This window comes from Triticum dicoccoides, chromosome 5B (genome assembly GCF_002162155.2).
Source record: "Triticum dicoccoides isolate Atlit2015 ecotype Zavitan chromosome 5B, WEW_v2.0, whole genome shotgun sequence".
Classification (NCBI taxonomy): domain Eukaryota; kingdom Viridiplantae; phylum Streptophyta; class Magnoliopsida; order Poales; family Poaceae; genus Triticum; species Triticum dicoccoides.
In genome coordinates, this window is record NC_041389.1 from 117,286,946 (window position 1) to 117,314,536 (window position 27,591).

The following is a 27,591-nucleotide window of genomic DNA, read 5'->3' on the forward strand; positions in this document are numbered from 1 at the left end:
AGGGATATGGGTAAACCGGTGGAATAACTAAAAGAAAGATTGTGGTCTTAATAAATTCTACATGAAGGATTTGAGGTAAAAAAGTAGGATAATTAAAAAGAAGGATCTGGAGGCTTTAATGTGTTGGGCCTACTAAATTAGAAAATGAAGGATTTGATTCCCGACTAAAACAGAGAGGACATCATGATAATTAATGAAATGATTATAATTAAATGACATTAAAAAGGATTTTACTTAAATGGAATCAATGTGAGATTATGCCCGGCAAAGAAGAACACGGCTAAACTGCAACGAATTCTTTTATGTTCATTTTGTAGAAGGATGCTAGTTGCGGCATGTTCTTCATAATGAATCCGGTATTATGGGACATTATGCTTCCACAAAACTTCGATTTTTCCCGTTGCAACGCACGGGTATATGTGCTAGTGATTATGACAGATGAAGCGCACCATTTGCTGATGTGGACTAACAGTCCACAATAAACGACGTTAGAGAGGTCTTTTGCCAAAAATACCTCCCCTCTCTGAAAAAATTACCTTAAAAAAAGTCAACCACCAGAAAGCGTTCGCCCGTCCGAGCTGCGGCCCACGCGACCTGATTCCTCTGTCCCCATCGGAGGCGGTGGTGGCGCAGCAGCGGTGGGCGCTGCCTTCGCGGCGAGGGTGTAGCTGAGGGGCGGCTCTCCGGTCGGCGACCTGTGCCTGTGGACGCGAGGAGGGGGAGATGGGCCCGGGACGTCGGGGACGCGCGCGGCAGCAGCGACCGCGAGTCCGACAACCCCTCCGACCTCGCCACCTCGCCCTTCTCCATCCTCCCTCCTCACTCTTTTCCGAGCCGGTGCCGCGCATCCCGGCTTCCCCTCCCCTTCTCCTCCCTTCCTCTGTTTTTCACAAGCAAGCCTCGCGTAGCACGGGCAGGAGCAGCACGGGCAAGCAGCGGTGCGGCCTCGCATCCTCGTACAGCACGGGCACGAAGCAAGCAGCGGCCTCGCGCAGCACGGGCACGAGCAGCGGTGTCGACGCACATCACTGGAGCAAGAAGCGGCGCGGCGGCGCACAACACGGGCACAAGCATCAACAGCGGCATGCAGCCCCGGAGCAAGCAGCGGCATAGCCGCACGCAACATTGCCGCGACCATACACTGTGAGCTCCGCCGTTGCCGGTGCGTGGCGTGGGCGGCAGCCCAAGAGCGCGCGGTGGCTGGCGGCAGGCTACAGCCGAGTTGGGCATGGCAAGGGCTTGATTGCATTTTGTTTTATGATTGAAGGGTGCCTATGCAAAAATACTAGGGACAATTTGGTAATTGTCTAACGCCAATTGAGACCAACGGTTACGCCATGTCAGCTTTTGTCAGCCCCGCATGTCATAATCAAGGTTAAAATGGCCAAAGCTACTGATTAGTGTTTTTTGCAAAAGATTAGACCGAGAATCAGTGGTTTCTGGCGGAAATTCATAAACCGGTGTTTTCTGCAAACCTAGGCTCTAATGTGGTGGTTTTCTACAATTCACTCGGACTGAGAGCCCAATACTCGTCATCCTCGATGCTGGCGGTAGACTTGGCCGAGCCCACGCCATCGCTCGGTGGAGTTGAGGGGGAAGGAGTCGCCTTCACCTCCTTGTGGACCTCCATGACGCCGCCGCCATCACCGCCAGCCAGAGGAAGCGAAAGCAAGGTACGCGTTCGGCTGATGGATGAGGCCGTCGGAGAAACATAGGAATTTCGCAACAACGACAAAAAGACACAGGACATTCTAACCAGCTTGGCGCATGCCAACTCGTCTCCAGCTACTTTTGGTCTCGAGGATTTTGAAAGAATGTCGTAGAATTTTAGTTTATAGAAAATTTAATGGAAATATTAAAAAGATTTTTAGGCACGAAAATCAAACATTTTTCATGGCAGTTTATGTTAGCACATGGTTCACAAATTTAGTTGGCGAGCACAACAATTTTCTATAAAAATAAGTAAACTGGACTGAATTTGCCATGATCGTCAACTAAACTTGTCATCCTCGGCAAACATAAATTTCCATCAAAACATTTGATTTGCCATGCCTAAAAATCTGACGTTCGCTCGATATTCATATATTCCGGTCCAATTTTAATCTATAGTTAGGCCCACCAGCCGGCACTTTTCACCTATGGTTATTTTTGGTCCCTAGTTTTTGATGATTGGTCGCCAGGGAGATGCTTTCATTGAACGATTTCGTCCACCCAAGAGGAGCAGCTGTGAGTGAACGTTTTACCTTGTTCGTTAGAGGGCGGGATGGTGCAAACCCTCGATTGGACCAAAAGGCCCAGATAACAGTTTCCATATTCAAAAAATGGCACGAACAAAAAACATAAACATTCCTTGTTGGGAATTGGGATAATTCTTGAAGTTCTCCTCATGTCCGCCCCAGCTTGAAGCTGTCACACACCTAGAGGGCTCCTGGGTGTCTAAGAGCGTGGCGGCATCCTTCAGCCCCATGCGGGTGGCGTCAGTACGCGCATCCACCAACCGAAGATGGCATGACCGTGTGTAATTTATCTATGATGGTCGGTAAGTGCATCTAGTGCCCCTCAGCGATTTTCGTGTATTTAAGACTTATAGGTTAAGGAACTAATATGTTTGTGAGTGTACACAGGCTCTATAAGTCAATGAGGAGTTTAATATTTATGATGAAAGTCGACCCTTATAAATGTATGTCTTCAACTGAAGACTTTGGTTCTCCTGAAGATTTTGAAAGTGAAGAAATTGGTGTGACCTTGAAGACTTGGATATTCATGCGAGGATTGTGAAGCGTGAAGACTTTTGTTTTCATAGTTTCATTTTCTCTTTGTTGAGTTATAGGAAACACCGTACTATTAAAGGTGGTCGAGGTAATACTAAGGAAACTGATTTTCAAGTGATGCTCATCTCAAAATCCTACACCTACACAATCCTTTTGAGTGAAGCAATTGGAAATCTCATACCAGTTCAGTCAATTTCTTCAGTGACAGAGACAAAGATCTTCTGGTCTCTGAGGAATTTGTTCTGACTAAGGAGTTAAGAATTCGCCAGTGCGAATTGCATACACAGTGAGGAACATGATAGCCCTGAGGAATTTGAACCTCATATTTTCGACCGTTGTTGTGCTACGCGCGAGCTGTTCAAAATATCTACCCACCTAACGGTCATATTATTGAAGGGCATTTATGTCTTATCATGTCGGTCTGCTTCCTAGGCTATAAATAGTCGCCCCCTACAACCACTAGCTGGTTGGCTGCTCCGAGAGAAACTGACACTTGTCATTGAGAGCATCCCATCCTTCGAGGACTTTGAGCGAAAATCATCAAGTGAGGAAAAACCCAAAACCCAAACCCAAACACCTACAAACCCAAAGTGATTGAGCATCACTGAAGAGATTATTCTTGTGTGGAACCGATGCTTGTTACCTTTGAGGACTGTGTATCCTCCAGACGATTAGGCGTCATGGTCTGAGCATCCAAGAGAAATTGTGGATCGCCAAGTGACCAAGTCTGTGAAGGTTTGAAAGTCACCTGAAGACTTACCATGAGTGTTGGGCGAGGTCTGTGTGACTTTACCTCAAGGAGAATACGGTGAGGACTGTGTGTCCGGGACTATGTGTCCTCAGGTTTAAATACCTAGCCGCTCCAACCAGACGTACAACTGTCGCAGCAGTTGGAACTGGTCTACCAAATCATTGTCTTCACCAAGCCAACTGGTTCTATTTCCTCAACCCTTTCATTTCCTCATTCATGTGATTGATGAACTTGCTCATTACTGTTTGAAGACTTTGACTGAAGACTTTCTCTATTTCCTCAGTCCTAATTCTTCTGTCACATAGTCTTCAGCCTACTTATCATGTTTTCACGCTATCTGTACTCTGTGCTTATTTTTATTTCATCATGATGACTATGTTGTTGCTCTGTTATGCTTATACCGGAGTACTTATTCCGCCGCTAGTGTGTCGTTGGTTAGGAATTTCTTCACCTAGAAATTCATCAGTGATGAATTTGTAAAAAATAGCCTATTCACCCCCCTCTAGTTGATATAACGCACATTCAATTGGTATCAGAGCAAGGTACTCCCTTGTTCTGTGTGATTTTGGTTCAACCACCGGGAGTTTTAGTTATGTCGATTGCAGGAATGATCAAGATCTTGGTTGGGTGTCCTACCTTCGATGGGACAGACTACCCCTACTGGAAGAACAAGATGCGCATGCATCTTGAGGCAATTGATAATGATCTCCGGTATGTTGTGGAAAATGGTGTTCCCTCAGTCACTCCGTCTGTGAATGTTGCTGATGTGAAGAGATTAAAGCAACTCGACTCTCAAGCGAAGAATATCATATGTGGCCATCTGAGCAAAGGACAGTACGGCAGAGTGAGTGCTTTGGAAAGTGCTAAGCTGATTTGGGACAGGTTGTCCAAGGTCAATGAAGGAGTCTCCACTCAACGTGACTCCCGAGTTGATGTTATTCTGTTGTAGGGTGAAACCCTAGAGGGGGTCTTTTCACACTTGGAGGGGGAAAAGGAGGAAGAACACTCAAGAACACAAGGCACAAAACACTCGAACAAACACAAATATCACATCCACTAGAGTAGCATACTTGAGATCCACAAGATTACATGAACAATTCAAGGAAAATAGCACTAGGTAAGTTCTTCCCACTAGGTGAGGCCTTGATGATGATATTCTCCAAGAGGAGGCCTTGAGAATCCAAAGGATTCTTCCCTAGGTGGGGGCTTGATCTCCAAGAGGAGGGGATACAAGGAGCAAAGCTCTCTTTGGTGTTCTAAAATACTTTGCTATCCTTCCAAATGAGCTAGGAGATGAGTATATAAAGGCTAGGGAATAAACTTGGAGAAAGAGGGGTACAAAGGACCAAAAAGTCCCTAAAATGCGTGGCCATGGAAGAAGGGTCCGGGCACCCAGGGAGGAACCGGCCGGGCACCCAGACCGGTCAGAGGCCAGCGTCCACGCGGGACCGGGCACCCGGTGGCGAAGGGGCTGGGCACCCGGCTAGGTCAGGGGCTGGCGGGCAAGCGGCCGGGCACCTGGGGGTCCCAAGCCCGGGCACCCGGGGTGGCTCCCAGCGACTGGCAGGGCATGGTCCAGGCACACGGGGCCGGTTGGCCGGGCACCCGGGGCGGGCTGGGCGAGGCCCAAGTGGAGGGCCGGGCACCCGGGGCCGGCTGGGGCGCAGCCCAGGCAGTGGCCGGGCACCCGGGGCCGAGATGGCCGGGCACCCGGGGTGTCCAGGGGGTTCAGGCCTCCTCATGTCTTTGAGTCCGGGCACCCGGGTCCTTCCTTCCGGGCACCCGGGGTGTCCAGGAGCTTCTCCCCTTCATTCTTCTTGTTCTCCTCTCCTCTCCCTTGCTCCATGGATGCTCGAGTCTCCATCTTCTCCTTCTCACGATCATCTTCTTGGTGTCTAAGAATGCATAGCACGTCTCTTTGAGGTAGAACCCAATTCTCATGTGAAACCGAAAGAAACTCGAAGAGGATAGAATTGACCTCGTTCTCGATGTTGCGTGCACGTGCTCTTGTCATTGGTCCTCTTGGTGCTTGCGATGGTGATGGAGTGTCGGTGCGGGTAGTCGAGGGATGCTCCGCATCATCTCCCCCCCTTGGGAGAGATCCGACCACGGATCGTGCTCTTCATCACCATGGTACTTGGCCAAGTCTTTGACGTTGAAGATGTCGCTAACGTTGTACTTGTCACGTGGGATGTCGACCTTGTAGGCATTGTCGTTGTAGCGTGCGAGCACCTTGAATGGTTTGTTGGCTCTCAGGAGTAGCTTGGACTTGTGTTCCTTGGGGAAACGGTCCTTGCGGAGATGTATCCATACTTGATCACCCGATTGGAACACCATCGGAGACTTGTTGATGTTGAGCTTGGCGGTGAGTCGTTGTACTTGGCGCTCGATCATGGAACGGTTTCTTCATGCATCTTCTTGAGGTAGGCGGCTCTTGCACTTGCATCCATGTTTGCTCGTTCTTGAAGTGGTAGAGGAAGGATGTCCAATGGTGACAAAGGGTTGAAACTGTAGACGACCTCAAAGGGGGACTTGCAGGTGGTAGAGTGTCTTGCGCGGTTGTAGGCGTACTCGGCGATGGGTAGGCACTCCTCCCACTCCTTGATGTTCTTCTTGATCAACACGCGTAGGAGAGTTGCAAGCGTCCAGTTGGTGAATTCGGTTTGGCCATCGGTTTGAGGATGATACGCCGTGGAGAAGAGTACCTTGATTCCGAGCTTGGCGCATAGCGTTTTCCAAAAGTAGCTTAAGAACTAGACGTCTCGATCCGACACAATTGTCTTTGGCACACCGTGCAACCTCAAGATTTCCCTACAAAAGAGATTGGAAACATGTGAAGCATCGTCTATCTTATTGCATGGGATAAAATGAGTCATTTTAGAGAATCGATCCAAAACAACAAAAATGGAGTCTTGCCATTTTGAGTCCTAGGTAATCCAAGCACAAAATCCATGCTAATGTCTTCCCAAGGTTGATGTGGAATAGGTAAAGGCGTATGTAAACCATGAGATTGAGAGTGCGACTTAGCTTTGCAACATGTAGAGCACCGGTTGGTGAAGCGGGCGACATCAAGAAACATCTTGGGCCAATAATAGTTCTTGGAAAGCATGGCAAAAGTCTTGTCGCGCCCAAAGTGTCCCATGAGTCCACCTCCGTGAGCCTCTTGCAAAAGTAACAAACGAAGAGAAGACTCGGGATTGCATAGTTTGTTAGCTCTCATAAGATAACCATCTTTGATATAATATCGTTCCCAAGAAGTATGTGTCACACACTTAGCATAAGGAGTAGCAAAAGTCACATCACTCTCATACAAATCTTTGATATGATCAAATCCAACTACATTCAATTCAAGTTGAGTAAGTAACATGCATTTGTGGGAAAGGGCATCCGCCACAACATTTTCTTTGCCCTTAATGTACTTGATCACATAGGGAAAAGATTCAATGAATTCACTCCATTTAGCATGTCGTTTATTCAACTTGGTTTGACCTTTAAGGTATTTAAGTGTTTCATGATCGGTATGTATGACAAACTCATGTGGTCTAAGGTAATGCTCCCAAACATGCAACACACGCACTAAAGCATACAATTCTTTGTCATAGATGGGATAGTTAAGTTGAGCACCGGAGAGTTTTTCACTAAAGTATGCAATAGCTCGCTTTTCTTGCATCAAAACTCCACCAATTCTGGTACCACTTGCATCGCAGTGAACCTCAAAATTTCTGTCAAAGTTGGGTAAAGCAAGAATCAGAGCATGAGTAAGCAAAGATTTGAGCTCATCAAAAGTGGTAGGTTGCAAAGGTCCCCAAACAAAAGGAGCATTTTTCTTACTCAAAGCATGCAAAGGTGCGGCGATGGTGCTAAAACCTTTCACAAAGCAACGATGGAAACCCGCAAGGCCAAGAAAGCTACGCACTTATTGCAAATTAGTGGGTTGGGGCCAAGTTTTAATTGCTTCAATTTTAGATTCATCAACATGGACACCCTTTGAGGAAACAACGAAACCCAAGAAGACAAGCTTGTCAACACCAAAAGTGCAATTTTTCATGTTGGCATAAAGACGTTCCTTGCGAAGAGTTTGCAAAATGGCCCTAACATGATTTAGATGATCTTTGATGGATTTGCTAAAAACAAGTATGTCATCGAAGTAGACCACAACAAACACTCCAATGTAAGGACAAAGCACGAAATGCATAAGACGCATGAAAGTACCGGGAGCTTCCGATAAACCCATAGGCATCACCAACCACTCGTACAAGCCAAATTTTGTTTTGAAAGCGGTTTTCCATTCAGCACCTTCTTTTATGCGGATTTGATAATAGCCACTTTTAAGATCAATTTTTAAGGAAATGGTGGCGCCGCTAAGTTCATCTAGCATATCATCTAGGCGAGGAATGGGATGCCTATAACGAACGGTGATAGCATTGATGGGCCTACAATCTGAGCACTTGCGAAAACTACTATCTTGCTTGGGCACAAGTATAATCGGAACGGCACAAGGGCTTAAGATTTCACATACATGTCCGTTGTCGATGAGTTGTTGTACTTGCCGTTGGATCTCCTTAGTTTCTTCGGGGTTGACGTGGTAGGGAGCCTTGTTTGGAAGAGGTGCGCCAGGGATGAGGTCGATCCTATGTTTAATGCCACGTAGAGGAGGGAAACCGGGAGGTAGCTCATCGGGAAAGACATCCTCGAATTCCTGCAACAAGTTGGAAAACACTAGAGGAAGAGGATTAGGATTGTTACTTTTGGTCACCTCATCTTTGCATAAGAGGACAAAGTGGATGACGTTCGATGGGTTCTCACACACTTCTCTCATCTCTCTTTTTGTGGCTAAGAGGACTAAGTTTTTCTCTCTTTGCGAAGAGGCGCTCAATTTTGGCTTGTGGCTCTCACTTTCTTTTTGGGGGTGCACTCTCTCACTAGTATCTCCATGATGGGTGGAAGCTTGCTTGTCGGTGATCACTTGGCTTGGTGACATTGGTCGAAGCACATACTCCTTGCCTTTCATCTTGAAGCTATAGTGGTTGGTTCGTCTATTGTGGATGATGCCCCGGTCGAATTGCCAAGGTCTTCCCAAAAGAAGGTGGCACACGGACATAGGAACCACATCACACTCTAAGGTGTCCTCGTAGGCGCCGATCTTGAAAGAAACTTGCACCGTGTGCTCCACTTGAATGGTGCCGGAGTCGCTTAGCCATTGCACCTTGTAGGGACGAGGGTGCTTCTTCTTGACCAATTGCAGCTTGGAACATAGCTCTTCACTTGCCAAGTTGTGACAACTACCTCCGTCAATGATGACCTTGATGGAGCGCCCATTGATGCCGGCCTTGGTGTGTAAGATGTGGCACCGTTGGTCTTCGTCTTGGTGGTGTTGGAGCGTCAAGACCTTGGAGACCACGAGAGAGGGACTTGAATAGTTGTCACAAAAGACTTGATCATCTTCATCTTCGTTCACGCGCCGGTGCATGGCCATGTGCTCAATGGATTCCATTTCTTCTTCACTCATCGAGTCGTATGTGCCATCATCGTTGAAGATCATTGTTCACTTGTTGGTGCATTGGAAGGACTTGTGTCCTCAGCCGTCACATGTGAAGCACTTGAATGAACTTGTCTTGACGGGATCATCGGTAGGCGCCGAAGATGAAGGAGTCTTGGATTTGTAGGTGCTTGCCGGAGGACGAGTCGAGGAAGGCGCAACTTTCTTGGAACTTGACTTGTCGCTGGTACTTGGTGATGCTCTAGTTGAGGTAGGAGGTGCCGAAGTCGCGGGAGCTTGAGAGTAGGAGCCGTAGGTCTTGGACGAGTACTTGGCGTATTTGAAGTCATCTTGCACTTGTCGCTCGGCCTTGGTAGCTTGATGAACTAGCTCGAGAAGGTTTGAGTATGGTTGGAAGTCGGCAATCCGCTTGATTGGGTGGTTGAGGCCGTTCAAGAAGCGTGCCATTGTTTGCTCGTCGTCTTCCTTGACATTGGCTCGTATCATGGCAATCTCCATTTCTTGGTAGTATTCTTCCACCGTCTTCGTGCCTTGCTTGAGGAGTTGCTACTTCTTGAAGAGATCTCGGGTGTAGTGAGTAGGCACGAAGCAGTCTCTCATGACTTCCTTCATTTATTCCCAAGTTGTGATTTGTGGTTCACCTCTTGTATGTCGTCGCTCGATCACTTGTTCCCACCAAATGAGGATGTAGTCTTGGAACTCGAGGAAGGCCATGGCGATCTTCTTTTCCTCGTCGTAGTTGTGAAGGCGGGAAATCTTGTCCACCTTCAAGGCCCATGAGAGATATTCTTCGGGTCATTGCTTACGGAGAACTTGGGCATGGTGAACTTGAGCTTGCCGTAGCGGAGTTCTTCATCATGGTAGCGGTTTTGATATCTCTCTTGCCGTGGAGGAAGGTCCTCAAATGCTCGTTCCTCGCGATGTCGCTGTTGGCGTGGAGGAGGGTCTTGAAGCACTTGTTCCGCTTGGTGTCGCTCTTGTCTTGGAGGAGGACAAGGAATATGCGCTTGGTTGCGCCTTTCTTGTTGCTCTTCGCGTCGGGCGGCTTCTTCTTGCATCTCGCAACAAAGAGCTTCCTCTTGTTCTCGCACTTCGTGGTTGCGGTCTTCAATGGCTCTAGTGGCCTCGCGTAGTGCTTGTTGTGCTTCGAGTGCTTGTGCTTGACGGATGGCGTCATCTTCTAGAGGTACTTGACGTGGCGCTTGTGGAGGTATTTTCTCTTGCTCCCTTGCTTCTTGCGCTTGGTGTCGCACCCTTTCACGTGCTCGAACTCGGTCTTGTAAGCCATTGCCATGGAACGGTTTTTCTTGTGCTTGGAAATCTTGAGGAACATCACATCGAGGAAAGCGAGCTCGTGGAGGACTTGCATCATAAGGGAGTAGTCCGAAGATGGCCGACTTGTACGGTGACCTGAGTGGCGCCGTCTTGAAGAAGCGGTTGAGGAAGACGGGCTTCGTACGATCATGCTGCGGAGCTCTTCCATTTGTGTGGTGAACTTTGCATCGATGTAGTCGCGGTTCCTTGTTTCCGATTGACGAAGGTCGGAGGCGAGTTGCTCCAAGCGTTCACCCAATGCTTCGCTTTCTTGATGAGGTGCCTTGTTGCGCGATGAAGAAGTGGTTCTTGGAGACGAAGTCGGAATCATCACCTTGCTCCTTGAAAAGTGGGTTCGCCGACGAGTTTGGCCTATCCATCATAACCAAGTGGGGTGAGTAGGAAAATGAGAGAACAATACCAAAGTTACCTTTTTCGAGGATTGAGGATGTAACAAGTGTCACTCAAGGTAATGCCACAATAGGAGAATTGGAACCGGGTTTGTTTCTCACACCTACAGTAAGAGGCTTATGGAGGAGCTCGGTTAGAATGGTGGCAAAAATTTCAAGCAAATGTTAGTCAAGATATCGATAAGGTTGAGAAGGTTCACAAAAATGCAAGTAAATCAAATAGATCAAACCCAAAGATATCACTAGGAACACACGCGCGGAAGATAGATGGGATCCGCACAACCAAGGAGTGAGCGCAAAATGTGCAACCATGGAAAATGCTCTTGTTGTGCGAATGCTAGAGAGACGCTAGCTCGATTGCTCAAATGGGCAAGATACGCTTGTGCACCAACCTATGAGAGAAACATGTCATCTTCAATCCCAACTATGCTATGTATGCGATGACCAAGATGATATAACTATGCAAATGGCTCAATGCTATTGCTCACAAGCTCTTTGTTTCTCCTCTTTTGCTTAAAAGCTTTTCTTTTCTTTCTCTATGCTTGATGCTCGAGCCGAGTATGATATGATACAAGTATGTAAGATATGCACGGGAGAGACTTATGGCACAAACATGATAATACGATCACTACGGTGCACAATTGCGTGGCCCGGCAATTCTCAACTTGCTAGTCTCGATGGGTAAGCAACGCAAAATGGCTCGGGCTATCAATGCAAATTCAAGGTAAGAAGTAAGTGTCATCGAGGTTACCGTCCTTTCTTACGGTTAGTGGTGAAGATGACTCTGAGGTGATGATGGTGATGACGATGTCACACGCTCCTAAGTAGTCGAAACACCTTAGGAAACATAAATTGCAACTCAAAATAGGTCAAATGCGGAAGGTGGGTGTTTTTTTGATGATTTTTGGATGGGGGCTAATGGTGGTGGTAGTGAGATGAGTGGATGGGGGATGTCAAGAGCTTCCAAATGAGCTAAAGAACACAAAAAATGGACTTGGGAGATGGAAGTTATGGTCAAATTGGTGGAGGTGTTGGGCTGATTCGGGGCGGGGGGTGCGGGCACCCGGGGGTGGGAGGTGGGGGTGCCCGGGGTGGTCAGGGGGAAATGACCCGGGGGTGCGGGTGCCCGGTGGTTCGAGGTGCGGGCACCCGGTGGTCGATGATTTGGGCGGAAATTTTGGGGGAAAAGCAAAATTCGGTGGATTTCGTGGTGGGAAGGGTGGGGATTGTTGGGGAGGGGCTAGATCCACTTGCCAAACATCAAATCCATGGACCAAAACAACCAAATCTCACAAGAAACAACAAATTGCAAGAAACAAATTTGGGGCTATTTTTTGTGGGGATTTTCGAATTTGGACGAAAAACAACAAAATCAAGCTAGCAAATGGGGAGATGGGACTCCAAGATGTGAATCAACCTTGCTCATGATACCAAGATGTTGTAAGGTGAAATGCTAGAGGGGATCTTTTCACACTTGGAGGGGAAAAACGAGGAAGAACACTCAAGAACACAAGGCACAAAACACTCAAACAAACCCAAATATCACATCCACTAGAGTAGCATACTTGAGATCCACAAGATTACATGAACAATTCAAGGAAAATAGATAGATAAGTTCTTCCCACTAGGTGAGGTCTTCATGATGATCTTCTCCAAGAGGAGGCCTTGACAATCCAAAGGATTCTTCCCTAGGTGGGGGCTTTATCTCCAAGAGGAGGGGATACAAGGAGCAAAGCTCTCTTTGGTGTTCTAAAATAATTTGCTATCCTTCCAAATGAGCTAGGAGATGAGTATATAAAGGCTAGAGATGAAACTTGAAGAAAGAGGGGTACAAAGACTAAAAAGTCCCTAAAACGCGTGGCCATGGAAGAAGGGTCCCGGCACCCGGGGAGGAACCGTCTGGGCACCCGGACCGGTCAGAGGCCAGTGCCCAGGCAGGACCGGGCACCGGGTGGCGAAGGGGTCGGGCACCCGGCCAGGTCAGGGGCTGGCGGTCGAGCGGCCGGGCACCCAGGGGTCCCAAGCTCGGGCACCCGGGGTGGCTCCCAGCGGCTGGCGGGGCTTGGGCCGGGCACCCGAGGCGGGCTGGGCGAGGCCCAAGTGGAGGGCCGGGTACTCGGGGCCGGCTGGGGCGCAGCCCAGGCAGAGGCCGGGCACCCGGGGTGTCCAGGGGGTTCGGGCCTCCCCATGTCTTTGAGTCCGGGCACCCGGGGTCCTTCTGTCCGGGCACCCGGGGTGTCCAGGAGCTTCTCCCCTTCATTCTTCTTGTTCTCCTCTCATCTCCCTTGCTCCGAGGATGCTCAAGTCTCCATCTTCTCCTTCTCACGATCATCTTCTTGGTGCCTAAGAATGCATAGCACGTCTCTTTGAGGTAGAATCCAATTCTCATGTGAAACCGAAAGAAACTCGAAGAGGATAGAATTGACCTCATTCTCGATGTTGTGTGCGCGTGCTTGCTACGTCTTAAGCTTGCGTTGGTTTTCCTCGAAGAGGAGAGGATGATGCAGCAGAGTAGCGTAAGTATTTCCCTCAGTTTTTGAGAACCAAGGTATCAATCCAGTAGGAGGCTCCTCAAAAGTCCCACGCACCTACACAAACAAACTGAGAACTCGCAAGCAACGTAATAAAGGGTTTGTCAATCCCTTCACGGCCACTTGCGAAAGTGAGATATAATAAAGATAGTAAGATAAGATAAATATATTTTTGGTATTTTATAATATAGATGCAAAAAGTAAAGATGCAAATAAAAGTAGATTGAAAGCAAATATGATAAGAGATAGACCCGGGGGCCATAGGTTTCACTAGTGGCTTCTCTCAAGAGCATAGGTGTTACGGTGGGTGAACAAATTACTGACGAGCAATTGATAGAAAAGCGAATAGTTATGAGATTATCTAGGCATGATCATGTATATAGGCATCACGTCCGTAACAAGTAGACCGACTCCGGCCTGCATCTACTACTATTACTCCACACATCGACCGACTCCTGCCTGCATCTAGACTATTAAGTTCATAAGAACAGAGTAACACATTAAGCAAGATGACATGATGTAGAGGGATAAACTCAAGCAATATGATAGAAAACCCCATCTTGTTATCCTTGATGGCAACAATACAATACGTGCCTTGCAACCCTTTCTGTCACTGGGTAAGGACACCGCAAGATTGAACCCAAAGCTAAGCACTTCTCCTATGGCAAGAAAGATCAATCTAGTAGGCCAAACCAAACTGATAATTCGAAGAGACTTGCAAAGATAACTCAATCATACATAAAAGAATTCAGAGAAGATTCAAATATTATTCATAGACAAACTTGATCATAAACCCACAATTCATCGGATCTCGACAAACACACCACAAAAAGAGTTTACATCGAATAGAACTCCACAAGAGAGGGGGAGAACATTGTATTGAGATCCAAAAAGAGAGAAGAAGCCATCTAGCTAATAACTATGGACCCGTAGGTCTGTGGTAAACTACTCACAACTCATCGGAGGGGCAAGGATGTTGATGCAGAAGCCCTCCATGGTCGATTCCCCCTCCGGTGAGGCGCCGGCGAAGGCTCCAAGATGGGATCTCGCAGATACAGAAGGTTACGGTGGTGGAAGTTGTGTTTTTTCTTGCTCCCGGATGTTTTCGGGTACGTAGGTATATATAGGAGGAAGAAGTACGTCGGTGGCCGCCCGAGGGGCCCACGAGACAGGGGGCGCGCCCTATAGGGGGGGGGGCGCCTCCTATCTCGTGGGAGCCTCGGCTGCTTCTTGACTTGCACTCCAAGTCCTCTGGATCACGTTTGTTCCAAAAATCACGCTCCCGAAGGTTTCATTCCGTTTGGACTCCGTTTGATATTCCTTATCCTCGAAATACTGAAATAGGCAAAAAAACAGCAATATGGGCTGGGCCTCCGGTTAGTAGGTTAGTCCCAGAAATGATATAAATGTGTAAAATAAAGCCCATAACATCCAAAAGGGGTAATATAATAGCATGGAACAATCAAAAATTATAGATACGTTGGAGATGTATCAAGCATCCCCAAGCTTAATTCCTGCTCGTCCTTGAGTAGGTAGATGATAAAAAAGAAATTTTTGATGTGGAATGCTACCTAGCATAGTTCTCAATGTAATTTTCTTTATTGTGGCATGAATGTTCAGATCCAAATGATACAAAATAAAAGTTCATATTAACGTAAGAAATAATAATACTTCAAGCATACTAATCAAAGTAATCATGTCTTCTCAAAATAGCATGGCCGAAGAAAGTTATCCCTACGAAATCATATAGTCTGGTTGTTGCTCTATCTTCATCACACAAAGTATTTAATCATGCACAACCCCGATGACAAGCCAAGCAATTGTTTCATACTTTAATAATCTCAAACTTTTTCAACTTTCACGCAATACATGAGCGTGAGCCATGGACATAGCACTATATGTGGAATAGAATGGTGGTTGTGGAGAAGACAAAAAAGAGAAGATAGTCTCGCATCAACTAGGCGTATCAATGGGCTATGGAGATGCCCATTAATAGATATCAATGTGAGTGAGTAGGGATTGCCATGCAACGGATGCACTAGAGCTATAAATATATGAAAGCTCAACAAAAGAAACTAATTGGGTGTGCATCCAACTTGCTTGCTCATGAAGACCTAGGGCACTTTTGAGGAAGCCCATCATTGGAATATACAAGCCAAGTTCTTATAATGAAAAATTCCCACTAGTATATGAAAGTGACAACATATGAGACTCTCTATCATGAAGATCATGGTGCTATTTTGAAGCACAAGTGTGGAAAAAGAGATAGTAGCATTGTCCCTTCTCTCTTTTTCTCTCATTTTATTTTTTTCTTTTTCTTTTTCTCTCCCCCCCTTTTTTTTCTTTCTCTTTTTTTTTCTTTGGCCTTTCTTTTTCTTTTTCTTTTTGGCCTCTCTTTTTCTTCTTTTTTTTTCTTTTTGTAAAGTCCAAAGTCTCATCCCGACTTGTGGGGGAATCATAGTCTTCACCATCCTTTCCTCACTAGGACAATGCTCTATTAATGAAGATCATCACACTTTTATGGATTTACAACTTAAAGCTAGAACAAGATATGACTCTATATGAATGCCTCCGGTGGTGTACCGAGATATGCAATGAATCAAGAGTGACATGTATGAAAATTATGAAGGTGGCTTTGCCACAAATACGATGTCAACTACATGATCATGCAAAGAGCAATATGACAAAAGTAATGCGTGTCATATAAACGGAACAGTGGAAAGTTGCATGGCAATATATCTTGGAATGGCTATGGAAATGCCATAATAGGTAGGTATGGTGGCTGTTTTGAGGAAGGTATATGGTGGATGTAAGGTACCGGCAAAAGTTGCGCGGCACAAGAAAGGCTACCAATGATGGAAGGGTGAAAGGGTGCGTATAATCCATGGACTCAACATTAATCAAAAGAACTCATGCACTTATTGCAAAAATTTAGAAGTCATCAAAAACCAAAGTACTACGTGCATGCTCCTAGGGGGATAGATTGGTAGGAAAAGACCATCGCTCATCCCCGACCACCACTCATAAGGAAGATAATCAATAAATAAAATTGTGCTCCGACTTCATCACAAAGCGGTTCACCATACGTGCATGCTACGGGAATCACAAACTTCAACACAAGCATTATTTAAATCCATAATCACCCAACTAGCATGACTTTAATATCACTACCTCCATGTCTCAAAACAATTATCAAGCATCAAATTGACCATAATCTACGATAGTTTTTATTATACCCAACTTGGATGCTCATCATTCTAGGACCAACTTTATGACCGTAGCAAATACCATGCTGTTCTAAAATACTCTAAAAAATATATAAGTGAAGCATGCGAGACTAGTACTTTCTTCAAAATTAAGACACCACCGTGCTCTAAAAGATATAAGTGAAGCACTAGAGCAAAAACTATCAAGCTCAAAAGATATAAGTGAAGCACATAGAGTATTCTAGCAAATTCTAATCAAATAGGCTTCTTCCAAAAGGTTTGTACAGCAAGGATGATTGTGGTCAACTAAAAAGCAAAGACTAATATAATACACGACACTCCAAGCAAAACACATATCATGTGGCGAATAAAATATAGCTCCAAGTAAAGTTACCAATGAACGAAGACGAAAGAGGGGATGCCTTCCCGGGGCATCCCCAAGCTTAGGCTTTTGACTATCCTTGAATATCTTGGGGTGCCATGGGCATCCCCAAGCTTAGGCTCTTGCCACCCTTTATTCCATAGTCCATAAAAGCTTTACCCAAAACTTGAAAACTTCACAACACAAAACTCAACAGGAAATCTTATAAGCTCCGTTAGTGAAAGAAAACAAAACCACCACATAAGGTACTGTAATGAACTCATTCTTTATTTATTTTGGTGTTAAACCTACTGTATTCCAACTTCCTTATGGTTTATAAACTATTTTACTAGCCATAGATGCATTGAAATAAGCAAACTACACACGAAAAACAGAATATGTCAAAAACAGAACAGTCTGTAGCAATCTGTAACTAACACAAACTTCTGGAACTTTAAAAATCCTACAAAAATAGGAAGTCCTGGAAAATTTGTTTACTTATCAGAAGCAAAAATAATCAACACAAAAGCACGTTCCTGTGATTTAACAAAATTATATTTGTGCGTGCAAAGTTTCTGTTTTTCAGCAGAATCAAATCAACTATCATCGTAGGTTATCCTATAGGTTCTAGTTGGCACAAACACTAATTAAAAGATAAAAACACATCTAACCAGAGGGTAGATGCAAGATTTATTAAATAACAGCAAGGAAAAATATTGGGTTGCGTCCCAACAAGCGCTATCGTTTAACGCCCCTAGCTAGGCATTGATAATTTTAATGATGCTCACATGAAAGACAAGAATTAAAGCACAAAGAGAGCATCATGAAACACGTGACAAACACATCTAAGTCTAACATACTTACTATGCATAGGCATATTATAAGCAAAAAAATTTGCAAGGCAAGCAAAAACTAGCATATGCAAGGAAGAAGAAAGAGACGATAGCAATCTCAACATGACGAGAGGTAATTTAATAAAATAAAAATTTCTACAACCATATTTTCCTCTCTCATAATAATTACATGTAGGATCATAGGCAAATTCAACAAAATAGCTATCACAAAACATATCCTCAACATGATCCACATGCATGCAAAGTTGACACTCTTCCAAGATAGTGGGATTAACATTAGCTAGAGTCATGACCTTTCCGAACCCACTTTTATCAAAAATATCATAAGATTGAACATACTCCAAAAATGTGGGATCTAAAGTTGACACTCTTCCAAACCCACTTTCAATATTATTGCAAACATTATTATCAATCTCATATTCATCATGGGGCTTAAAATTTTTTTCAAGGTTATAAGAAGAATCACCCCAATCATGATCATTGAAACAAGTAGTAGACATAGCAAAACTAGCATCCCCAAGCTTAGGGTTTTGCATATTATTAGCACAACTGACATCAATAGAATTTATAGGAAAATCATTGCAATCGTGCTTTTTATTCAAGGAGTTATCGTGAATCTCTTCATAAATTTCTTCATCATAATTTTCAGATTCACAAAGTTTGAGCAAAGCTTCATAAAGATAATCTAGTGCGCAAAACTCATTAGCAATTGGTTCATCATAATTGGATCTCTTAAAAAGATTAGCAAGCGGATGAGGATCCATAGATCTTAGGTTCTCTATTTAGCAATAAATAAGCATCTAATCCAACCAAACAAGCAAACGAAAGGGCAAGCAAAAGAGAGAAGAGAAGATTGGGAAAGAGAGGGCAAATAAAACGGCAAGGGTGAAGTGGGGGAGAGGAAAACGAGAGGCAAAAGGCAAATAATGTAAATGCGAGGGAGATGGGTTTGTGATGGGTACTTGGTATGTCTTGACTTGAGCGAAGACCTCCCCGGCAACGGCGCCAGAAATCCTTCTTGCTACGTCTTGAGCTTGCGTTGGTTTTCCTCAAAGAGGAGAGGGTGATGAAGCAGAGTAGCGTAAGTATTTCCCTCAGTTTTTGAGAACCAAGGTATCAATCCTGTAGGAGGCTCCTCAAAAGTCCCACGCACCTACACAAACAAATTGAGAACTCGCAACCAACGCAATAAAGGGGTTGTCAATCCCTTCACGGCCACTTGCGAAAGTGAGATCTAATAAAGATAGTAAGATAAGATAAATATATTTTTGGTATTTTATAATATAGATGCAAAAAGTAAAGATGCAAATAAAAGTAGATTGAAAGCAAATATGATAAGAGATAGACCCGGGGGCCATAGGTTTCACTAGTGGCTTCTCTCAAGAGCATAGGTATTACGATGGGTGAACAAATTACTATCGAGCAATTGATAGAAAAGCGCATAGTTATGAGATTATCTAGGCATGATCATGTATATAGGCATCACGTCCGTAACAAGTAGACCGACTCCTGCCTGCATCTACTACTATTACTCCACACATCGACCTACTCCTGCCTGCATCTAGAGTATTAAGTTCATAAGAACAGAGTAACGCATTAAGCAAGATGACATGATGTAGAGGGATAAACTCAAGCAATATGATATAAACCCCATCTTGTTATCCTCGATGGCAACAATACAATATGTGCCTTGCAACCCTTTCTGTCACTGGGTAAGGACACCGCAAGATTGAACCCAAAGCTAAGCACTTCTCCTATGGCAAGAAAGATCAATCTAGTAGGCCAAACCAAACTGATAATTCGAAGAGACTTGCAAAGATGACTCAATCATACATAAAAGAATTCAGAGAAGATTCAAATATTATTCATAGATAAACTTGATCATAAACCCACAATTCATCGGATCTCGACAAACACACCACAAAAAGAGTTTACATCGAATAGATCTCCACAAGAGAGGGGGAGAACATTGTATTGAGATCCAAAAAAAGAGAAGAATCCATCTAGCTAATAACTATGGACCCGTAGGGTAAACTACTCAGAACTCATCGGAGGGGCAAGGATGTTGATGTACAAGCCCTCCGTGGTCGATTCCCCCTCCGGTGGAGCACCGGCGAAGGCTCCAAGATGGGATCTCGCGGATACAGAAGGTTACGGTGGTGGAAATTATGTTTTGTCTTGCTCCTAGATGTTTTCGGGGTACGTAGGTATATATAGGAGGAAGAAGTACGTTGGTGGCCGCCCGAGGGGCCCACAAGATAGGGGGCGCGCCCTACAGGGGGGGCGTGCCCTCCTATCTTGTGGGATCCTCGGCTGCTTCTTTACTTGCACTCCAAGTCCTATGGATCATGTTTGTTCCAAAAATCACGCTCCCGAACGTTTCATTCCGTTTGGACTCCGTTTGATATTCCTTTTCTTCGGAATACTGGAATAGGCAAAAAAACAGCAATATGGGCTGGGCCTCTGGTTAGTAGGTTAGTCCCAAAAATGATATAAATGTGTAAAATAAAGCCCATAAACATCCAAAAGGGGTAATATAATAGCATGCAACAATCAAAAATTATAGATATGTTGGAGAGTATCAGTGCTCTTGTCATTGGTCCTCTCGGTGCTTGCGGTGGTGATGGAGTGTCGGTGCGGGTAGTCGAGGGATGCTCTGCATCATCTTCGCAATCTCTTCAACCGCTTCAAAAGACTCGACAATGAAAATGTTCAGCAAACCTTCGATCGCCTCACTGACATCTCAAATGAGCTTCAAGCACTTGGTGCCACTGACATCACCGACCATGAGATGGTGAAGAAATTGCTGAGATCACTTGATTCCTCATTCGATACTCTTGCATTGATGATTCAAGAACAAGGTGATTACAAGTCACTAGATCCCGCTGATATCCTCGAGAGGCTAAATACTCATGAGTTCCAGCTTGCTGAGAAGAGAGACCTCTATGGACCATGCTATGGAAGATCATGTGAACTGAAGGCCAAGGCAGTCTCTGAATCTGAAGGTGAAGATTCTGGTAGCAGTCTTGGTGATCCTCAAGAACTGAACCAGGCGCAAGCAATGCTCGTGAAGAAATTCCAGAAGTTCTCTCACTGTGGTCATTTTGGAAAGTCTTCAAGAAGTGATGATTCCTCATCTCGTGACTACAAAAAGAGGACTTTTGCCAGAAATGTAAGAAACCTGGTTACTACATGTCTGATTGTCCTCAGTGGGAAAAGGAATCAAAGAAGAAGAAGAAGTACAAAGATGATGATTCTGATGACTCAAAGAAGAAGAAGAAATCTTCAAAGTCCTCGTCATCAAAATCTTCAAAGTCTTCATCTCACAAGAAGAGCAGTTCCAAGAACGCATGTGCATTTATTGTTAAGGAAATAGACTCTGAAGCTGAATCTGAGGAAAATGTGGAAGAGGAGGAATCTTAGGAGTCAGACTCTGGTGTGGCGAGCCTAGCCCTTGCTACTGCTTATGTCAGCAATTCAATCTTGAACAATGAAGAAAATGACCTCCCCAACTCTACTGACAAGAGCGTCGATGACTATGCTCCCACCTATTGCTCCATGGCAAAAGATGCCAAGGTACTCAAACATCCCCCCTCTAAATCTAGTGAGGATGAATCTGATGACAATCTCAAACCTAGTTATTCCAAACTTGCCAAAATTGCTGTTAAACAACAAAAGGCTTTGGAAAAGATTCAAAATCTGCTAGACAAAAGCGATGACCTGTTGGGTGAGGAATTGAATCGAACTAAGACTTTAATTAATAGTCTTCATAGACTTCAGCTTAAGGTTGACAATCTTCAGGGTCATCATAACTCTCTCTTAACTGATCATGAAAAACTTTCTTATCAATTTCTTCAGTGAAAGCAAGATCTTGAGAAGTTAAAAGTGAATTATGAAGATCTTCAGAAGGAAAAAGATTCATTGCTTGCTCAACAGATCAGTTGTGCTCAGGAAGGATTTATTCCACCATGTCTAAAATGCATTGAGCGTGAATCTGCTAATTCTTCACCTGAATGTTCAAATGCTTCTATTGCTGCAAATTCTTGAACTGTCTCCGTGGTCATAAATTCCTCATCTGAGGATACCACAAGTATCACTTACGACAATGCAGGGTTGAAGGAATTGTATGTGACATGCATATACAAAAGCGTCAGAGGGCATCAGACTCTTTGTGATATGCTCAAAAAGCAGATATTGAACAAGAACCCTAGGAAAGAGGGTATTGCCTTTGAGAGGAAACTCAATGCTGATGGGACCTACTAGAAACCTAAGCAGTACCCCAAAACCTCATGGGTTGCTGTGAAAGGACCTCCTGTAGATCCATGCACTTTATCTGACTTTATCTGTGAATCTTCATATTCCTCTGATGAGTCATTTGACTCCAATATAAACTGTTCAAGAATCAAAATGGTGAAGTATTTGCTCGATATGTTGGAACTAACTGCAGGAATGGTCCCCCTATGAAGAAAATCTGGGTTCCCAAAAGGTGCCTTGAAAATCTTCAGGTGAATGTCATCATGACACCACCTATGAAGAATAGGAATCCCAGATCAAATTCTTCATATGGATCAAATTCTTCATATGGATCCAAGTCCTCTTATGGACCAAATTCTTCATCTAGATCAAATTCCTCATGTGGATCCAAATCCCCATATGAACATCATCGTGCTAATCCAAGAAAAGGTATATCCTGCACACTATATACCAGCAAATATGATAAAAAGTAAAGAACAATAATGATCAATAAGAAGCAAAGGGCATTTGTGTGCAGAAGATGAGAATCCACCAGATAAGACACAAACATAAACATAACATTTCACAGCAGAAGATGAGAAGCCACCTGATAAGAGTACAGCCAGCTGCTTGCCTCACACTTGTTTACACAAACACTTACATAAAGGAAGCTGTCATTGTAGGTTCAGGCTTTGGAGCAGAACGTCATCGTTACATGATTCTTGCATAGTAAAAATCTAAAAGCACTTGGAGACCTCCAAAAGACAAATGTTCCACTACTAAACTTGACTAATAAGAACGAAAAATATGTTGCCTACTAAGCACTCAAGCCTGCTGATTGGGACATGTTTTTTTGAAGGTTATCAGAAGCTATCTTTGTTGGAAATATGCCCTAGAGGCAATAATAAAAGTATTATTATATTTCATTGTTCATGATAATTGTCTTTTGTTCATGCTATAACTGTATTATCCGGAAATCGTAATACATGTGTGAACAAATAGACCACAATATGTCCCTAGTGAGCCTCTAGTTGACTAGCTCGTTGTGATCAACAGATAGTCATGGTTTCCTAACTATGGACATTGGATGTCGTTGATAACGGGATCACATCATTAGGAGAATGATGTGATGGACAAGACCCAATCCTAAGCATAGCACAAAGATCGTGTAGTTCGTTTGCTAGAGCTTTGCCAATGTCAAGTATCTCTTCCTTCGACCATGAGATCATGTAACTCCCGGATACCGTAGGAGTGCCTTGGGTGTATCAAACGTCACAACGTAACTGGGTGACTATAAAGGTGCATTACAGGTATCTCCGAAAGTGTCTGTTGGGTTGACACGGATCGAGACTGGGATTTGTCACTCAGTATGACGGAGAGGTATCTCTGGGCCCACTCGGTAATGCATCATCATAATGAGCTCAAGGTGACCAAGGTGTTGGCCACGGGATCATGCATTACGGTACGAGTAAAGTGACTTGCCGGTAACGAGACTGAACAAGGTATTGGGATACCGACGATCGTGTCTCGGGTAAGTAACGTACCGATTGACAAAGGGAATTGTATACGGGATTTGATCGAATCCTCGATATCGTGGTTCAACTGATGAAATCATCGAGGAGCATGTGGGAGCCAACATGGGTATCCAGATCCCGCTGTTGGTTATTGCCCGAGAGTTGTCTCGGTCATGTCTACGTGTCTCCCGAACCCGTAGGGTCTACACACTTAAGGTTCGGTGACGCTAGGGTTGTATGAATATGAGTATGCAGCATACCGAATGTTGTTCGGAGTCCCGGATGAGATCCCGGACGTCATGAGGAGTTTCGGAATGGTCCGGAGGTAAAGAATAATATATAGGAAGTGGTATTTCGGCCATCGGGAAAGTTTCGGGGTCACCCGGTATTGTACCGGGACCACCGGAAGGGTCCCGGGGGTCCATCGGGTGGGGCCACCCATCCCGGAGGGCCCCATGGGCTGACGTGGGAGGGAAGCCATCCCATAGTGGGCTGGTGCGCCCCCCTAGGCCCAGCCCCTACGCCTAGGGTTGAAACCCTAGGGTGGGAGGGGGGGCGCACCACATGCCTTGGGGGGCACTCCTCCCCCCTTGGCCGCCGCCCCCTTGGGAGATTGAATCTCCCAGGGCCAGCGCCCCCCCCTGGGGTCCTATATAAAGGAGGGCAGGGGGGAGGGTAGCCGCACTGATTGCCTTAGCGCCTCCCTCCCCCTGCTACACCTCGTCCTCCTCCCGTAGACGCTTGGCGAAGCCCTGCTGGAGTTCTGCTGCATCCACCACCACGCTGTCGTGCTGCTAGATCATCATCAACCTCTCCTTCCCCCTTGCTGGATCAAGAAGGAGGAGACGTCTCCCGTCCCGTACGTGTGTTGAATGCGGAGGTGTTGTCCGTTCAGCACTTGGACATCGGTGATCTGAATCACGTCGAGTACGACTCCATCATCACCATCCCTTTGCAAGCTTCCGCACACGATCTACAAGTGGTATGTAGATGCAAACTCACTCCCTTGACTCATTGCTTAGAAGAACTCATAGATGGATCTTGGTGAAACCGTAGGAAAATTTTTAATTTTCTGCAACGTTCCCCAACAGTGGCAGCATGAGCTAGGTCTATGCGTAGTTCTCTAATGCACGAGTAGAACACAATTTTGTTGTGGGCGTGGATCTTGTCAACTTGCTTGCCTCTACTAGTCTTTTCTTGCTTCAGCGGTATTGTGGGATGAAGCGGCCCGGACCAACCTTACACGTACGCTTACGTGAGACCGGTTCCACCGATTGACATGCACTAGTTGCATAAGGTGGCTGGCGGGTGTCTGTCTCTCCCACTTTAGTTGGAGCGGATTCGATGAAAAGGGCCCTTATGAAGGGTAAATAGAAGTTGACAAAATCACGTTGTGGTTATTCGTAGGTAAGAAAACGTTCTTGCTAGAACCCAATCGCAGCCACGTAAAAGATGCAACAACAATTAGAGGACGTCTAACTTGTTTTTGCAGCGATTGATTATGTGATGTGATATGGCCAGAAGTTGTGATGAATGATGAATTGTGATGTATGAGATCATGTTCTTGTAATAGGATTCATGACTTGCATGTCGATGAGTATGACAACCGGCAGGAGCCATAGGAGTTGTCTTTATTTTTTGTATGACCTGCGTGTCATTTAAGAACGCCATGTAAATGTTGGAAATATGCCCTAGAGGCAATAATAAAAGTATTATTATTATATTTCCTTGTTCATGATAATTGTCTTTTATTCATGCTATAACTGTATTATCCGGAAATCGTAATACACGTGTGAATACATAGACCACAATATGTCCCTAGTGAGCCTCTAGTTGACTAGCTCGTTGTGATCAACAGATAGTCATGGTTTCCTGGCTATGGACATTGGATGTCGTTGATAACGGGATCACATCATTAGGAGAATGATGTGATGGACAAGACCCAATCCTAAGACTAGCACAAAAGATCGTGTATTTCATTTGCTAGAGCTTTGCCAATGTCAAGTATCTCTTCCTTCGACCATGAGAGCGTGTAACTCCTGGATACCGTAGGAGTGCTTTGGGTGTATCAAACTTCACAACGTAACTGGGTGACTATAAAGGTGCACTACAGGTATCTCCGAAAGTATCTATTGTTTTATGCGGATCGAGACTGGGATTTGTCACTCCGTGTAAACGGAGAGGTATCTCTGGGCCCACTCGGTAGGACATCATCATATGCGCAATGTGACCAAGGAGTTGATCACGGGATGATGTGTTACGGAACGAGTAAAGTGACTTGTCGGTAACGAGATTGAACAAGGTATTGGATACCGACGATCGAATCTCGGGCAAGTAACATACCGATAGACAAAGGGAATTGAATACGGGATTGATTAAGTCCTTGACATCGTGGTTCATCCGATGAGATCATCGTGGAACATGTGGGAGCCATCATGGGTATCCAGATCCCGCTGTTGGTTATTGACCGGAGAACGTCTCGGTCATGTCTACATGTCTCCCGAACCCGTAGGGTCTACACACTTAAGGTTCGATGACGCTAGGGTTATAAAGGAAGTTTGTATGTGGTTACCGAATGTTGTTCGGAGTCCCGGATGAGATCCCGGACGTCACGAGGAGTTCCGGAATGGTCCGGAGGTAAAGATTTATATATGGGAAGTCCTATTTTGGCCACCGGAAAATGTTTAGGATTTTTCGGTATTGTACCGGGAAGGTTCTAGAAGGTTCCGGAGTGGGGCCCACCTGCATGGGGGGACCCACATGAACGTGGGTAGTGGGGGCAAGGCCCCACACCCCTGGTCAAGGCGCACCAAGATCCCCCCTTAGAAGGAATAAGATCATATCCCGAAGGGATAAGATCAAGATCCCTAAAAAGGGGGGATAACAATCGGTGGGGAAGGAAATGATGGGATTTCTTTCCTCCCACCTTGGCCAACGCCCCAATGGACTTGGAGGGCAAGAAACCAGCCCCTCCACCCCTATATATAGTGGGGAGACGCATGGGAGCTATAGACGAAGTTCTGGCGCAGCCCTCCCCCTCTCCCAAGTCGTCCTCCTCTCCCGTGGTGCTTGGCGAAGCCCTGCTGGATTGCCACGCTCCTCCATCACCACCACGCCGTTGTGCTGCTGTTGGATGGAGTCTTCCTCAACCTCTCCCTCTCTCCTTGCTGGATCAAGGCGTGGGAGACGTCACCGGGCTGTACGTGTGTTGAACGCGGAGGTGCCGTGCGTTCGGCACTTGATCATCGATGATTTGAATCACGACGAGTACGACTCCTTCAACCCCGTTCTCTTGAACGCTTCCGCTTAGCGATCTACAAGGGTATGTAGATGCACTCTCTTTCTACTCGTTGCTGGTCTCTCCATAGATAGATCTTGGTGACACGTAGGAAAATTTTGAATTTCTACTACGTTCCCCTACAGTGGCATCATGAGCTAGGTCTATTGCGTAGATTCTTTGCACGAGTAGAACACAAAGTAGTTGTGGGCGTTGATGTTGTTCAATATGCTTTCCGTTACTAGTCCAATCTTGTTTCGACGGTATTGTGGGATGAAGCGGCCCGGACCGACCTTACACGTACTCTTACGTGAGACAGGTTCCACCGATTGACATGCACTTGGTGCATAAGGTGGCTAGCGGGTGCCAGTCTCTCCCACTTTAGTCGGAACGGATTCGATGAAAAGGGTCCTTATGAAGGGTAAATAGCAATTGGCATATCACGTTGTGGTTTTGCGTAGGTAAGAAACGTTCTTGCTAGAAACCCATAGCAGCCACGTAAAACATGCAAACAACAATTAGAGGACGTCTAACTTGTTTTTGCAGGGTATGCTATGTGATGTGATATGGCCAAGAAGAATGTGATGAATGATATGTGATGTATGAGATTGATCATGTTCTTGTAATAGGAATCACGACTTGCATGTCGATGAGTATGACAACCGGCAGGAGCCATAGGAGTTGTCTTTATTTATTGTATGACCTGCGTGTCATTGAAAAACGCCATGTAACTTACTTTACTTTATTGCTAAACGCGTTAGCCATAGAAGTAGAAGTAGTCGTTGGCGTGACAACTTCATGAAGACACGATGATGGAGATCATGGTGTCAAGCCGGTGACAAGATGATCATGGAGCCCCGAAGATGGAG